The sequence below is a fragment of the Astatotilapia calliptera genome, chromosome 5 (assembly GCF_900246225.1).
Source record: "Astatotilapia calliptera chromosome 5, fAstCal1.2, whole genome shotgun sequence".
In the NCBI taxonomy this organism is placed as follows: Eukaryota; Metazoa; Chordata; class Actinopteri; order Cichliformes; family Cichlidae; genus Astatotilapia; species Astatotilapia calliptera.
The window spans coordinates 29,749,195-29,765,275 of record NC_039306.1 but is presented as its reverse complement, the minus strand read 5'-3'; the positions used below and the strand labels follow the sequence as shown (position 1 = coordinate 29,765,275).

General features: G+C 42.8%; 1 protein-coding gene across 1 annotated transcript in view; it reads right to left on the bottom strand.

Annotated features, from left to right (window-relative positions):
* Positions 1-9,170, bottom strand: part of sulf2a (sulfatase 2a) — a 45,500-nt gene extending 36,330 nt beyond the window's left edge. The window contains exons 1-2 of the mRNA XM_026168770.1: positions 9,010-9,170; positions 7,792-7,876 (exon numbers count right to left, since the gene is read on the bottom strand). The gene's annotated coding sequence lies outside the window, so the exon portion shown is untranslated. The remainder of the gene's footprint in view (positions 1-7,791; positions 7,877-9,009) is intronic.
* Between the last annotated feature and the right edge of the window lie 6,911 nt (positions 9,171-16,081).

Genomic DNA, 16,081 nt, shown 5'->3' with positions numbered 1-16,081 from the left:
ATAGTTCATAAGTCTGTTATGAGTGGCCATTGTTTTCTAGTGCCGAGTTCCATACCCTGAGGTGATGTTATAATTCATTTATGAATGTCCCACAAATCTGAATGGTACAATTAAAAAGAACAGAGGCTTCAGCAAAGTCCTCAGTGCAGATTTTAAATTTAATTGCTAAGCGTTTGGTTATTTCACACTGAAGAAAGTCTGAATAAGACCAACTAAATGCTCTGCAATAAAATATAAAATCTACAAGAGAACAACTGTGGGAAAGCCTTTGTCTCCCTTTGTTCGACAAGAACTACAGATTTCATTCTAGTTTTTAGGTCCTACACAGAACTCTCAAAACGTCAAGGACAAATAACAACAAACACAGACACACAAAGGAAAGCAAAAGTTAAAAAAAATGGTGTCCTGGTTGAACAGGTTTGATTATCCGTGTAGATATGGAAAACACTGGGATTTATCTAGTTACCAACAATATAAGATATGCCTTTGTCTGACAGTTCAAAATATTCTGGAAAAGACTGTCGTACCTAAGCAGTAGCTTGACAGCCGTGCCGCACTGCTTCTATCGTTCTTGTTAGTACAAAACAGTACACGATTTGTTGATCTGCCAAAACAGTGTGCTGTCAACATTACTACATGGTGTACTAACACATAGTAATTAGAATTGGGACACCCCGCCAGGCTTGCTAACTGAGCCCATGTTATGTGATCATCAGCCAGCAGGGGGAGGCGAACTCAGGGCTTCATGGAATAAATCTTCCGCTGTGCATCAAGAGTATAAAAGAACCCAAATGCATTACTTGAAGGTGGGAAAAGCAACTGAACTGATTGAAAATGCTCAAATGGTGCTTATGCTAAAACTGAATCCCCACTTTTCCATATTCCTCGTGTACCTGCATAATGTTTTTTTTTCACTCATAAACCCATGTTTATATAATTAAGGAAACAGAAAGTCAAAAACTGTGCATGTCTCTTTCTTTATGTGATACTCTATATTTTCACTGGCTATTTGGTGTTTGTGTGCGACAGGCATTGGCAGCAGTGAGTCAACAAACTAAACATACGTTTGAATGATTCATTTTCTTTGCCAGTATGACTATAGGCAGCGTTGTCAGGTATATGTACTCCATTTTGCTCTAAATGTTTAAGCACAGAGCTTTCAGTTTCTACTATATTATGTTTTTAACCTCTTCATATTTTTCCCATAGTACAGTTTAGCTGCCCGTATATTTATCAATGTTTGAAATCAGTCAGATGCTGCCAACACCATCCTTCTCGTGTGAAAGTGCAGGGGAAACTTGTTGACTTAGTGAAATGATGACCAGTATGGTGTGACTGCTTATCCTGACTGCAGATGTTGCGGTAAGTGAATCCCGTTTTTATTTTTAATTTTCATTTATTGGCTGTTATAAATGCAGATACTGACATCTGCACAGCATCAATGCGGTTAGCTCGTTAGCGTCAGCACCGTCCAGCCCCACGCACGGGGCAATCCGCACTAACTCGCCAACGGAGATTTGCCACATTATTGCGGTTAGGGCGTGAACGTCATTTTAACTAGATTAACGCTGGCATCTGTTCTTGCTCATGAAGATATCGCCAGAATATAGCAGACAAGGATGATTAGTGGTGAAGGCTGAGCCCTTTCAAGGGATTTGGTGGGAGGCAAACAATGAAGGCAAATACACTCTGGCAACCAGGCAGGAGGCCAGAAGTAAAGATGAAGACACTATAGGATCCAGGCAGGAGGCCAACAGAAGAGATGGAACCACTCTGAAGGCCATGCAGGTGGCCTACTGAGAAGGCCAGACCTCAAAGGTGGGTGAACTCTGGACCAGAGTACTACTAGACAGACACATGTTCCCCAGCTAGGAGTTCAGCCAACTCTACAGGAAGAATAGGTGAAGGCTATGGCAAATGTTAGGTCAGTCGCGTCAGCAGATATTTATACATTTATGAAACCTTGACATTACTGAACCACCTTTTCTAGTGTGTGCTCTCTTCAAAATGGGCCCCCAGAGTTCAGACTCCTGAGAACAACTGGAATCAGGCATGAGGTTTGCAATTATAGGGAGTGGTCGAGGTAGGAGGTTAGAAGTCCCAATTGCTAACATACTCAGGATCTAGAAGTGACAGGTGGCTCACCAGTTAGTGACTAGCTACCTGGGGAACTTGAGCAGGGTGGTGTGGAAACAGAGCCAGCTTAACCATCTGGATTGTTTCAGAAACTAGATCAGCCATTGGGAAGAAGCAGGGACAGGCAACAGGCTGGAAGTTGGTGCAGGCAGCAGGCTACTGGGCCACTAGCTAGCCAAGTCAGGAGGAGGCTTGAGGATGTTTTTTTTACTACTAGGCACATGATAATCTTAGCTTGAAGACTACTAGAAGACTTGCCAGCGCTTCCCTGCTTACAAAAATAAATCAATTCCACTATATTATGGATGAATAAGTCCACAGGTCCACGGTTAAGCATGGACCTGTGGACTTATTTATGCTACAGTTTAACCAGAGGACATTGCTTACTCAACTTTTTTGAACTTTTCAGAAAAGAAAAAAGATTTAGGATGTGGAAACAGAAACAAAAGTCTGAAAGAGAATACACATTTACACAGTGAGACAAAAACAAAACTAACAACAACAGCAAGTGGAAGGTGAAAACACAAAAAATCCAAAAACACCTGACAGGAAGAAACAAGGAATACAAAATGAAAATGGTTCCAGTGGTTGACTACTGACAGTACAAAGATGATCCAGCAACAAGGGGGGGATCAGCAAGTGGTATATAAACAGAGAACCCTGGTGGGAAAATAAAGACAGCAAGCACAACAGAATGACATGAATGAAGGCGAGCGCTTCCAAACAACACACACAAACATGACACATCTTTGGAATCCAAAGTTTGGTTTTGCAAATCTCAACCTTTGAAACTATTTGTGGCATAATTACTACATGCATGTAGATATGCTGAAGGAATCCATTACCTTTGCATTAGAAACAGGCTTTTGGAAGTAACCAAATTGAAGCTGAGAAATAAATACAAATCCTGAGTGGAAGAGCTCGCTTGTAGAGAATCATTAGGTTTCTTTCCATAATATTGTAGAGTCTTTGTTCTTTAGTGTCTTGTGACCTGAGAAAACTGGTATGGTGAACTTGTGATATATAAATAAAAATGAACGGAAATAAATTGGAAATTTTATGATGAAGGAAAAAGCCAAAAAACGCAAAACAACCCTCCCACAAACAAATCGAAGCTAACTTAAAGACTCCAGGCCTTTAAACACCTCGAGTGTTTATAGGTTCACAGTAAAGGAAAGTGTTGCAAAAAGCGGACGACAGATTTTCTCATTCATGTGTACAGAAGCAAACACTAAGCTACACATTTCGTTCCCATCCGTGCATGTGCAGCAGCAGCGCAGCGGTTAGGGAACTGTTAGCAGACTGTGGGATCCACAGATCAAAGAGTGGCCCCCCGTCGTGGTCTGCGGTCCCAAGGAACACAAGCCGACATGGACCACAGCCAGCATTCACATCTCCAGCTAATTAACAGAAACCTCTTTGACGCTGTGTTATTTGCATTCCTAATGTACAGCACTCAGAGCAATATCTGCCACACATATTAAATAAGAAGTGCTTGTGGGTTTGTCTAACAAGGCACCCCAGTGTTTTTAGCACAAATACATTTGTAATCACTTTAAAATGATGTGAGGGCGGCTACACAGAGGAGCTGAATTACTAAGAAATGGGTGAATTTTACAATATAATTAAATGAACATTTTTTATGAACTTGCTCGCTACATATTCTCAGATCTTTATTTGGAGACACATCGCATCACAAAGCCACTCTACTTGCACACCTGTTGTAACACAAAACAATGCGTACACTCAGTCACACGGGACTCTCACCGTTTGCTGAAATTTCAAGTGCCTTGAAGTATCCTTGTAATCTGTGCACTCACCGTAGTGGAAGAATGGCCTGAATTATAAAGCCGGCAGCTTTAAATGGCTATGATTAGCAAGCAGGCGTGTTGGGTGTCTTCAATGGTTAATTACTTGTTTGCACCAGAGTAGACCTCACATCTTTTCTGTATGGCTCTCTGTGTGTGCAAACAAACACTGGCTGGCGTGCAATAAGGAGCTGTCAGGGTGTGGGGAAGGGCTTGGTGTAAGGACTCACATCACAAGGCAAGGGCAACACTGCTGGGAGCTTTCTGCTAATGTGTGAGTATGTTTATTACTTTTTTATAGCACTAAATGTTTCAAAATCATTAGAAAAACTTCTGCGCGCTCTTCTTCAAGAGGCTAATTTGGGCTCTGATGTTCTCTTTGTGGTTTCGATTTTGCAGTTATGTAACTGTACGGGTTATGGTTAAAAGCCCTCACTGCCTGTGTTTACATGAGCACACATCTAACAGCAGAGACAAATGGGAATTGAGCTGCAGCATTCTCGCAGCATATGGACCATTTGCTGCCAGCTAGCTACGGCAGAATGACACCTGTACAGCACACTGCGATAACACAGCCGCCGTCATCTCCTTTCGTTGTGCCCTGAAAAAGAAATGTTTGGCATACATCCTTTTCTTATCACCGCCCTCTGGCCACTGCTCCACTGCTGCCCTAAAACAGCCCTGTAAGCAGACTAAAGACAAGTGGGAGGATGAAGTAGCACCTTTCTCTCCCCCATGAGAAATGAAATGATGAATTGTGTAAAATCTTATTTGGCACCTAATATTAAAAGTCGAAGATTAAGCCAGCAAAGCAAAATGCAGAAAAGAGCTGATGTAGACAGAGCAGAGGAGGGCCCATTAGAGGAACGCTCCTGTCTGTCTTTCTGTCCAGCTGGGTGACACCTCGCCCCTTAATGAGCTGTCTGAAGTCAAACAGGAGAAATACCAACACAATAAATTACCAGCCTCATCCCTCCCTGTTTGCCTTCACTCAGATATGGCTGAGTAATCGTACTATCTGGACCTGAATCGTCCAGAATGAGATTCTGTCAAATCACATTCTACAATCCACGGGGCCATTTGCATAACTACATTTGATGTTTCCAGCAATACTGGTGACATGTTTTTCTTCAGTTAATTAGATTTTGGAATTACTTTTCCGAAAGGGAAAAGAAAAATATTGCCATTTGGAAGTGACAAGATAAAATTGTGTATATGGATAATTGCGTGGCAGTGTTGGAATTAGAGCTGGAGAGAGAAGGTATTTTTGCAGTTGTGAGCTAATACTCTATTCCAATTTCAGTCTGTTTAGCATGCACGCTCTGAACTGTTCCCTCTGACACGGCAAACCTCATTAAGATAGAGCAAAGTAATTCACTTGAGAAAGAGAGCTAATTCTTCATATCTTTTTTTTTTCTTCTTAGAGATATAGAGACAAACTAGAATTTTTAGTGAGTACACACACTTGAAGGTAGCGCTCTCTCCTCAGCTCTTATCACAACACATTTACCACAGATCAAAGAGAAAAGGGAGAAGACGCAACCTTCAGCTACATTTGAACCGGTGCTGGTAGAAACAGAGCAGACTGAGCCCTTGTATGTCGAGCTTACTCTGGAAAAAACTGTCAAATAGAATGGACGTCTGAGCTGCATGAGACCAGTCTATGTGTGCATCTATTCCTGCTAATAAAGCACAGCTAACCTTTAGGAAGCACATGTGGAGGAGAAGGCAGGAGAGCAAATGGATAAGAGGAATAGGTGCAAGAGAGAAAGAAGGAGTGAGAGAAAAGAAAGGGACAATGCTGGGCCTGCAATGGGCAGACATCCATTAACCAAGCGCTCAGCATGGGATATGGCATTTACCAAGAACAGCCAAATGCCATGGCAATTAATCAGGGCCTTGAATGCCAGCTGTATCAATACCCCTTGTAGCCTTATGTGCAGGAGTGCAACACACACACACACACCTGAAAAAGAGCTACATATATATTTTCTGTGTTTTCATGAGAAAGAAAACTGTGTAGATTTAGTGCTGTGGCTTGTCTCTAACCTTAATATTATCTCAAACTAGGACACACACGGAGAAATGGAATGAATACATCACTTACACAATCACAGTGAAAGGCCTGGGAGATGGCACACATTTTACTCTGCAGGGAGTTGCAAATTGCTTTTGAATAACCAAGGTCTAATTGACAGGAAAAGAATACGCTGTCACTTCGCTGGTGCGACTGTCATTAACACATTTTTCATTTTGTACATGCTCCAAGGCATTATTGTTTTGTTGGCCCCCAATCCTTCCCTGGTGCAGTGAATATGTTTTAAAATGGTTGTGAGCAGAATGTTAGCAACACAACACTCCCCGAGGGGAACAAAACACAAGAACAATCGGCTCATTAGAAGCAGAAACACTTCAAACTACAATATGGCTGGAATACACTCAGAGGAGAGACAAAGTCAGCGAGGGAAGAGCACAGATGGATGGATAGGAGGGACAGGGGGAGATAAAGGCACACCAGCAGAGGAGCAGAAACATTATGTTCGACACACAGAGAGCTTAGTGTGCACAAGAGAAATCTACCGTTGCGGTGAGGACGACTCCCGAACGGGAAGAGATTTGGGAGGGAGGTCTTATAATTAGATTACAGTAATCCAGTTAAGTGCTACCTGTTATACTGCATGTTTATACTGAGTTTAATATAAAGCAGTAATCACTTTATGCTCTCTGGAAGGTACTCAAAGGTATTTTCATATGGAAATGAGAATTTAGATAGCGAAAGCATGCTCTTTGAAGCAGTCTATCTCAAGTCTACACAAGTATTTAGCTCGTAGTAACAATGAAAGACAAGACCTTTGTTTGATTTACTATAGCAGAAAAAAGCAGAGCAGCTATTGGAGACTCTTTTCTTTTATCCCAGCGAGTCATAACAATGCGTCAGTGCGCCAGCACGAACAATATCAGAAATCTTTAACTGAAACAGCTAAAAAGAGTTTAGACCTATTAGTTCCTATCCATGCTGCACACAAACTCTGCTGAGGTTTTTGAGCATGTAGGTCACACTGGAGAAGTATCAAGATAAAGTATCCTTAAAATAGAATTGTCACCATTCGTTCCAGTCAAGCTGCAGTTTACATCTATGTTTCTTGTGTAGAGAGGACCGTCAAAGGCTTTAGGGTCTAATTAGGTGGGAAACTTGAACATCATCTCCCTTTCTGTTCCTAAGTTATGATGCTGAAAATTATGTTTTATCGACAACGTTAAAATGTCTAATTAGCTCATCCATGAGTCCAGTTGAATGTTTATGCCAGAAAAAACAAGCTATACATGTTCATATGGAAGCATGAATGTCAGGCTACTACTCTCCCACGTACAAAAGAAAGGGAGAATGCACAGAAATGTGATGATCCAGCTTCATTGGAAACAGAAAAAAAAAAACCAACCAAAAAAAGACTAAATTTAAAAACCTCGTCGTCAAATTGCAGTTAGGTTATCTTGCAATATTTTCAAATCACATCATATACTTTGACATTAGCGAGCCACTACAGTTTTAAGAAGAAAAACATAATGTACAGTCACTGTACTTCAGCCAGGTACACACTGAGACACTGCCTGTTTAACTGAGTGTTTGCACTTGAAGAATTACCTCTACCCTCTTTATAGTCAGTTGTAATTACAAGCTGGTGTGAAGATAGTCCCTAAAGTGATACCAAAGATTTATACTTTAACACTCCAAAAGGGGACCAGTACTCATTAGAAATCTTACAAAATATTGCTTAAGCACATCAGCTTCTCTGAGGATCTGAATTCTTCCCCTTGCAACCAATAGCTGTAATCTGGGCTTCCCTACCTTTTGAATGATTCCATCTGCCAGCCTTGTTTCTCCCCTGTGAAGACCTCTGTCATGCAGAGCTTCTTCTCTTTAACAAGTGTGCCTATAAAAAGAATAACAGTATAATTCAGAGCTTTTTGAAGGACCTTACTGTGACAGCTGCACTGAGACATGGATGTCCCAGATACCCCAAACAACTGTCCGAGCCATATCGCTGACCTGAGTCTGGGTTCTGTGTGAAAGGGAGGGACAGATGGAGAAAGGCTGGGAGAAACAGTGGGAGTATTTGACAGACACCAGCCTGTCTCTTAACATGCTAGATGTCTTGCAGCAATATAGAGGGAGGCTGAAACAGTTCTCGGGGTCTCTAATGTTTTGTTCAGAGATTAGAGTTGGCTAATATTTTCCGGGACACATCATTTATAATTCATTCAGTTTATTGAATCTCTCAAACATCACTCGCAGTCTATTAATATCACATTCACAGCTTGATGAAAGTGTTCTCCTGCATGACATAACTGCAAACACAAGCGGTTTGCGTTCATTGTTTGTTAGTCTGACAAAGATAAGATTTATAGACCAGCAGCAGGCAAACACTGGCTCCAAGGGCAAGTACGGCCATCGAATAAAAGCTGATGATCTCGCTGTTGTGCATCGTGACTGTGTATATGACTTGCATTAAACCCAAAACAGGTTGCTGTTTTGGGTTTAATGTTTTCCTCCTTGGTGGAGGAATAACAGCATCTTATTTTAATTAATGCATAAATGAAACAGTTCACTGACTGCTGAGTCTGGTAACCTATTAACTGCTTTTTAAGTCTCCTAGTGCAACACAAAGTGCGTCTATGAGTTGTTTTACTAAATAAACACAAAATTGGTGACTCATGCAGCTGAAAAAAGAAAAAAAAACCTTCCCTCAGATACAAGCCTAAAAGATCACTTTCATGTGATTTATTCCTAAAACAAAGCAAAACAAAACAAGCTAAAGCACTCATTGCTGAGAAAGCACGACCACTTCTTTAGGCATACATGCAGCTGGGATGAAGCATAATCTAAATATGAATTTAGCTTTAAAAACATGAGCAGTTTATTAGGGAGACAACGGGGATTCATGATATGGTTATGGCAAAAAAAAAAAAATCTAAATCAAAATCAAAAACGAAAGCATACTTTTCGTTGGCTTCTTATATATTTAGTATATTTATTTTCTCCTACAAATACACTACATTGACATACCTAACGGTCACATCCTCACTGCCCGGTGTTGTCGACCTGACGTGGGCTAGCATTATCTTGCAGCGACCTCTACCGACTATTCGTATTAAAGCGTCGCCGTCGAGTAAAGTGTGGACTAGCTAAGTGTTGAGCGCGGTTATGAGTGGATAACTGTTCGACACACTGCACACTGAGCAGTTCGCTGCATGTTTGCTGTCAGGATCTCTTGACACGTCGTGTTTAGATACCCACCTGACACACAAGATGGCGCCACCAGCTTTAGTGTGCTACTTTCACAACAGGCAGGCAGGCAGGAGTCGCTGTGGTGTACTTTCACCTGGCAGGACTGACTGAAAGGCATCAAATTATCTGCGTATTTCTTAAAAAATAAAATAAAATAATCAAAACTGTAGCTGGCTGCGGGGGTGAACTCCAGATTTGAGGTGTGTGGGATAATCTAGCATACTAACTTAATCCCTTCACATCACCCTTTTCCAAATGCATCCTCCATCCTCCTCCGTCTACATGAACCCCAGCACAGTTTCCTTATCCTTTAAATGTTTTCAATTAAATGCTTCAAATGCCATTTTCTGTGCATTAAGATAACAAAATGTCACAGAACAAAACAACACACACGCTCTTAATGTTTAACATTAGGAGCGTGTGGCACATGAAGCATATTGATGACAGGGGAGGAGGGGGGGCAAGGAGCCTTTAGCATTTCAGGCAAGTCAGGGAAATCCTTCAGCTGTTTTCCTGATCAGCAGTGCTGAGCTGGATCGCTATAGAGACCTAAGCAGCTCATCTGTTACCTCATAGTTGTGCTGTCACTGGAGAATAATCTCCTACCTCTTTTCATGATTTATAAAAACTGGAATAAGTCACACAAAATATGAGTGAACTCAGCTAAAAAGGCTGAAACATGACATCAACATCTGACATCTATTGCCCTGGAGGCCTGAGTGTGTGTGTGTGTGTGTGTGTGTGTGTGTGTGTGTGTGTGTGTGTGTGTGTGTGTGTGTGTGTGTGTGTGTGTGTGTGTGTGTGTGGAGGGTACGGGGACAATATGCTTGGATTACACAAGCTCATCCAAGAGCCATGGGAGAGAAGGAGAGAGAGGGGTGCAGCAATAACCTGTGGATCACTTCTCCCTGAGTCAACATCAAGACTCTCTGTTTATTTTTCATTATTTCCCAGAGGCACTGAGCTCCTGGAAGAGAGGCCTCATACGCACTAACAACATCTCATCCGAACTGGAGCCTCTATCTTAACGGCCCTATTTTTAGCGTTGAAAACTGCTGCAACTCTGAGGAGAAAATGACAGCTTTTCTCTTTGTGTTAGCTGCCGTTTTTCTCACAGATATAACAAAGGTTTTGCAGATATAACAACAGGCTGCACCCCGGGAGACGAGCCTGTCATCTGTTTAAGTATCGCTCTGAGAATTGTTTTTGTTTTTAGCAATAGAGCTGTTATTACAGTGAGTCTGACACAGGTGAAATTACCACGAGTGAAGAGAGAGACGCGGTTACTGCAGAGAGCAGATCATTCAGGACGCCATAACACAGCCGTAAAATAGCCCTGTTAAAGCAGTGTGTTACAAACCGAGTTAACACAACCACCGCAGCACCTTTAGCAGTCACTGTGGCTGACTGGTTTGGCAAATGGTGCCACACATGCGCAAAAAAAGATCAGTCAGATTTTCTACAATAACCTGTTCTGACATGAACACTATGGAGTTTTACAGTAACAAGTCACTTATCACTGAGAGTGTTCTGGTCCGCTTCTAACCTGACAGGGCATGAATGCTAACATTTTCGTTTTGAGCTAATTCCCACAGTCAGTTCCAGGAGGACCTTTGGTCACGTGTGTCAAGTGAATTTATTTTTTACATGACTGTATTCAGGAACCAGGTCTGTAGAAGGTCGGTATTTACATAAAAAAATTTAATTTAATTTTTTAAATGTCATTTTAGTCATCACAAAAAAGCAGTCAGACAACAGAAGCACTTTCACTTTGAAGTATTGTCTTGTTGTTGTTTGCTTTGACGAAATTTCATGTCATTTGAGGACTAGCGAACCTGAAATGATACGCTTGGTTATTGCATTAGCATTAAAGGCTAAAAGATGACGATGCTACAGTATCCAGACAAATCAGTGGCAGTGCACGTTGTACAGAAAGAAACGTACATTTCTTTTCATTTTAAGCCAGTGAAAAGTCAACCTCTGTGATGAGTGTGAGAAATTAGCTCAGTGTTACCCAACAGCATTGAAAAGCATTAGTCAGGCTAGCCGCTAGCTGTTGGGTATGAACAAGCTAGTGTTCATACCCAACAGCAGAAACCAGGAGTGTGATGTAAACAGCAGCTGTGCGTATTGTTCCTTATGATTGTTTGAATTTGATTGTGTGATTTAGCATTTTATGAACTCTTAGTATTAAATATTAATATTCATCTGTTCAATTTGCAGATCAAGGAAGCAGTTCTCACCCATTACTGGTGTATAACTGCTTTTCTTCGCACCTCCATTTCTAAAGATATCACCCCTCGCCACATTATTCATGCAGCACTTTTCACCTTCTGCTTCATTCTGATTGCTTTCCTTATACCTGACTTCGTCACCAGGCAGAATGTTTTCTAAGCCAGAGGATAACAAGCTAAGCCTGTGTTTGCCTCATTGTCAGAGCACAAACACTGCTAATACCAGTCCGGGTGCACTGCCATTGCTGCTGGGCCTCTCCCAGTGGGGCGTTGGGTAGACTTGTGTTGACAGTGGTGTTACTCTGGAAAGCCTGATGATTCACACACAGCGTTGTGCCAATCTGCGGGTCTCAACACACCAGCAGCGCATACGCCTCGCAGGCCAGCCGGTGGCTGATTGCGCAACGACAGGACGCCAAAGACTTTCTTTAGTTGAGCAGGCTCACGACTAGAAAACAAAATCCAGTGGCTCTTTTTCTTGGCCACACACACATGCATTTATTGTGCAATATGCAATTCTCACTAGGACAGTATGAATCAGCACTTACTGGAGGACTAACCAAATAAATTTAGCTGCCTCTCAGCCTGCTCTACAGTAAATCTCTTGGCATTTAAGCCTATTTATGGCTGTCAGTGGGTAAAAGAATGGACGTCAGCAGTGTTTTCACCACTGTGACGGTTTTCGGTTAGGTCAAAAGTCAATAGGGCTTTAGGGCATCAGCGGAGAGCAAATGTTGTTATCGCATCAGCCAGAGTTAGCTTGCCACTTTTTTAAGAGCTGTATTTAGAGCTGTATCTCTCTTTGAGAGCAGCAATTGTGTCTGCTCAGCTTTTTTTTCACGCTTGACACTCAAGCCCCTTGGCCCTCAGCGCAGTTGAGAGCCATGCCGACAGTTAGCACCTGTAATCTGAATAGCTGAGGTCACCTTTAGCACTTGGGACTACTTGTCCTCTTTGTCTTTCACATAAAGTCCCTCCCTCTCTTGTATCTGGTGTCTTTCTTTCTTCTCTCACCCTCTTTATCTGTCTTGTGACAGATAAAAAAAAATAAAAAAAACAAGAATAAGAGTGGGAACTGGAGCTGATACAGGTGGTGAGAAGATGTGCGAGGTTCACCCCGAGTGAAACGTGAGAGAAGACCATTCAGATAGACCAGGGAAACTATTTTTCTCTAATGGCTTCCAGAGAAGGCAAACACCAACTAGTGCTGTCCAGATGTAATCTGTAGTCGCCGCTTTCTCGGCTTTTTTCGAAAATGAATATATTACCTTGTTTTACCAAAGTAGCTGGATAATTTGTTCCATTTCAGGGGGAGGGAGAGGAAGGCAGGCGACAGTCAGGCGAGCAGCCGCACAGGTTCAGGCCTTGTTGGAGAGTATCACGTAGCTGCCTTTTATGACCTGCTTAACACCAGAGAGTTGAACACAGCCGCGTGTTGTGGAGTATATGACATGGTGTGAATGCAGCAGAGGTGAAACATGTAATAATCATTTTTTGAAAAAAGCTCACGTTCGTGTGTATAAAAGTAACAAGGCTACATGGAAAGAGAGCGAGAGGTTTGTGTTTGTCTGCAGTAAATTACACTGACGCCTGCTTCTCTGGATCCAATGAAAGAAATTGTTTTTGCTACAGCTTTCCACTGTTTAAAAGGGAAACACTATTGTGACTGTGCTCACATGCCAAGGGAAAACCCTGATGCACGCTGTTTACTGGATACACAATTCTAAGATTTCAGACAGACGCTTTTGGGCAGAATAGGTCATTTGCATAACAGCGTGTGTTTGCCTCAACTACCCTCTGTCTCTCAAGACCATCACAAATTGCCAAACAGTATTTATCTTATGTATATAAGAGCTCCCCCCATCATGTAATGTGAGATAACACATATGTCTCTGTTTAAAAGCCAATGAGTGTTCCCTAATGGGATGTGTGAGAACGCTGTAAGAAAAAGAAGCAGAAGCTTTATGTTTTTATGTGTGTGAGTCTAAGCCAGGAGAGGATAGGTGGTGAATATAAATGCAGGAGAAGAGGTGTGGGTGTTTATGGTTGAAAGAAAGAGGTTGAGGAAGAAAGGATAAAGGAGAGTCAGCAGAACAAGGAACATTTGTCCTGACAGAAACCAACAGGAGCCACCATTCAAACACGGCCGTCTGTGAGTGTGTGCGTGTCATGTTTATCACTGCTGTTTATTATGAATGTCGGAGCCAATATGTTTATATGACTCCACTTTGGCTCAGGACACTGATCCTCAATTCCTTGAAAGATCACTGGAAGGTCCCTCTGTGGACACTTGGCTCCAGCTTTTCAGAGGGAGAGGAATAACAATTGCCTCTGTGATATCTTCCACATGCACTCTGTGACGCTTTGCTCTTTTTTTGTCTGGCTATTTTGTGCCTCATCAGGCATGCTGGAGGTTGAGCGGGAGGGAAGAAGAAGAAGAGAGAGAGAAAAGGGTAAAGGAAAGTGAGTGGGAGACCGGAAAAAGTGAGAGCCGATCCTGAGTTTCAGCGGAGAGTCGGCAGCTACGCAAACAGTGGATAAAGTTTGGGTTGGGGAGGGCGAGTGTGAGTTGGGGAGAGCGCCGAGCAGCTGAGGGAGAAAGGATGGATGGATGGATGTGGAGAGAGAAGAAGGGAGGGAGCGAGGCGCTCGGCAGAGCCACTCAGTCTAGACTCCAGATGTGCAGGCAGCAGCAGTGTGGCTGTTTTGGCCCCCACCAGGCTGCTCTGGGAGTATCCCCGGCACATGTCCCCACGCCGCCTGTAAATCACCCCAGCCAGGCCTCAGGCAACACTGCAGCCACAAAACCCCTCCGCCCGGACCCCCAAAACGGGCTGGCCAGCGACAGACAGACGCCGATGAGCCCACTGTGCCGCATTATTCCTGTAATAGTTTCCCTCGCTGCCTATGCGAGATAGAGAGGGCTCCAAGTTTGAAGCGTTACCACCCTTTTCCATGCGCACCTTTTTGCTCTTTCATTTTTATGTGCATGTTTGCATGTGTGTGTAGGTGTTCCCCTAAGCACAGATGATGCCCACCAATACACAGCTGATTATAGATCAGAGAGGAATGCAGCTCTGTGTCATAAATGCTCTCGTCTCCCCTCATTTAGCCCCACCACAACTTGTCTGCTCGCTCTGCTCCCTAGTCTCACTGGCACCAGGGTATTCCTTCAATAGCACATAGCTTCCCATACTTCACATCCACTCCAACATCCACAGAGTGCGTTCACACAATTACAGATTCCTGCTGGATGGAAGTGTGTGTGTAATCCTTTCCCATCAGCGCTCAACACATAATTAGATGTTGGACTGGGAGGCCCAGCCCATATATAGTAAGCAATGCAGACCACAAACATGCAGTTAAATCCAGATTTCTTATTGTACTCTGTCAGGCCAGAATGAGCTATTTTAAAGGAGAAACAAAGTCTTTCAGTGGGTCACCGGGCGGCGTTTATAACATCCAAGTCCAGGCGAGCAGGAACACAGCAGGAGAAGGAGGCCTGTGTGTGTGTGTGTGTGTGTGTGTGTTTCCAAACCAATCCTGAGCTATTGTGCAAAGTGCTGAAGTCAACACTCAGCTGTTCAAACAGGTAGCATGGGAACACTGGAGCAGTGTTTAAGTTGATCAGGATCCTCTGAACAAACAGGTGAGCTAAAGAAAAAAATGTGGAGGATAGTGAATACATCTGTGTGTGTGTGTGTGTGTGTTTGTTTGTGTACACTCAGCCGTGACTGAGGCCATGTGAAAAGAGACCGTTTCCCCTCCTGTCCACTGTGTGTGTGTATGGGTGTGTGTGAACAGGTGAGCAGCCACTATTTTGTGTCCAACCAGTGGCAAGTGAAACACACAAATACACCTATTTACACACTACTCTCATGCATACAAATCCCTACTGATCCTCTTCAACATAACACTGCGCACTCATGGTGAGATTCCAGGAGTGGCAGTGCTCACACGCTCTTTTCCTGGGAGAGAGGAAGATACACATCACTCCAGCATGTGTGAGTCTATGCGCTTGCACTTTATGGTTGTTCAAACGTCTCGACTGAGTTGTTCATCGTTACTGGGATACAGAGTTAGGCGTCCCAGCATCGAGGGGCCATAGTTTGAATAAGAAGCTGCAGGAAACAGCAGCTGACAGCGCGTGGAGTTCTCAAACATCTAAGGTTAACTAGACTTTAACCTCTGCGCCGTTGGATGAGAAAGCTGCTAAAACACAGCAAGGACCTCCGGCTGCACTGTCATCAGAAGCTCAGGCCTCATTAAACTATGAAGTGTGCAAGACTCAAACATATCAAGACGGTGAGAGTGATGGTGCTATGTATGCTGCCCCAAACAGCCACAGAGATCAATTTAGAGTTAATACCAATGCTTAAGTAACTTTCAACACTTCACCTGTTACAGTGTTCACCATTTATATTTGCTGCAAAGTCTTAGTTACCAATAACTAAGGCAAACAATCAAAGACTCAGAGAAATGTTAAGGGCTAAATCAAATGGTAATTAATGGGAATTTATACTGCAAAAGTCTAGTCATATTTACCTCTCCAAGTTTATATTCACACATATGTCGACTTATTCTATGCACACATTGGCTACTGCACACACTGACAC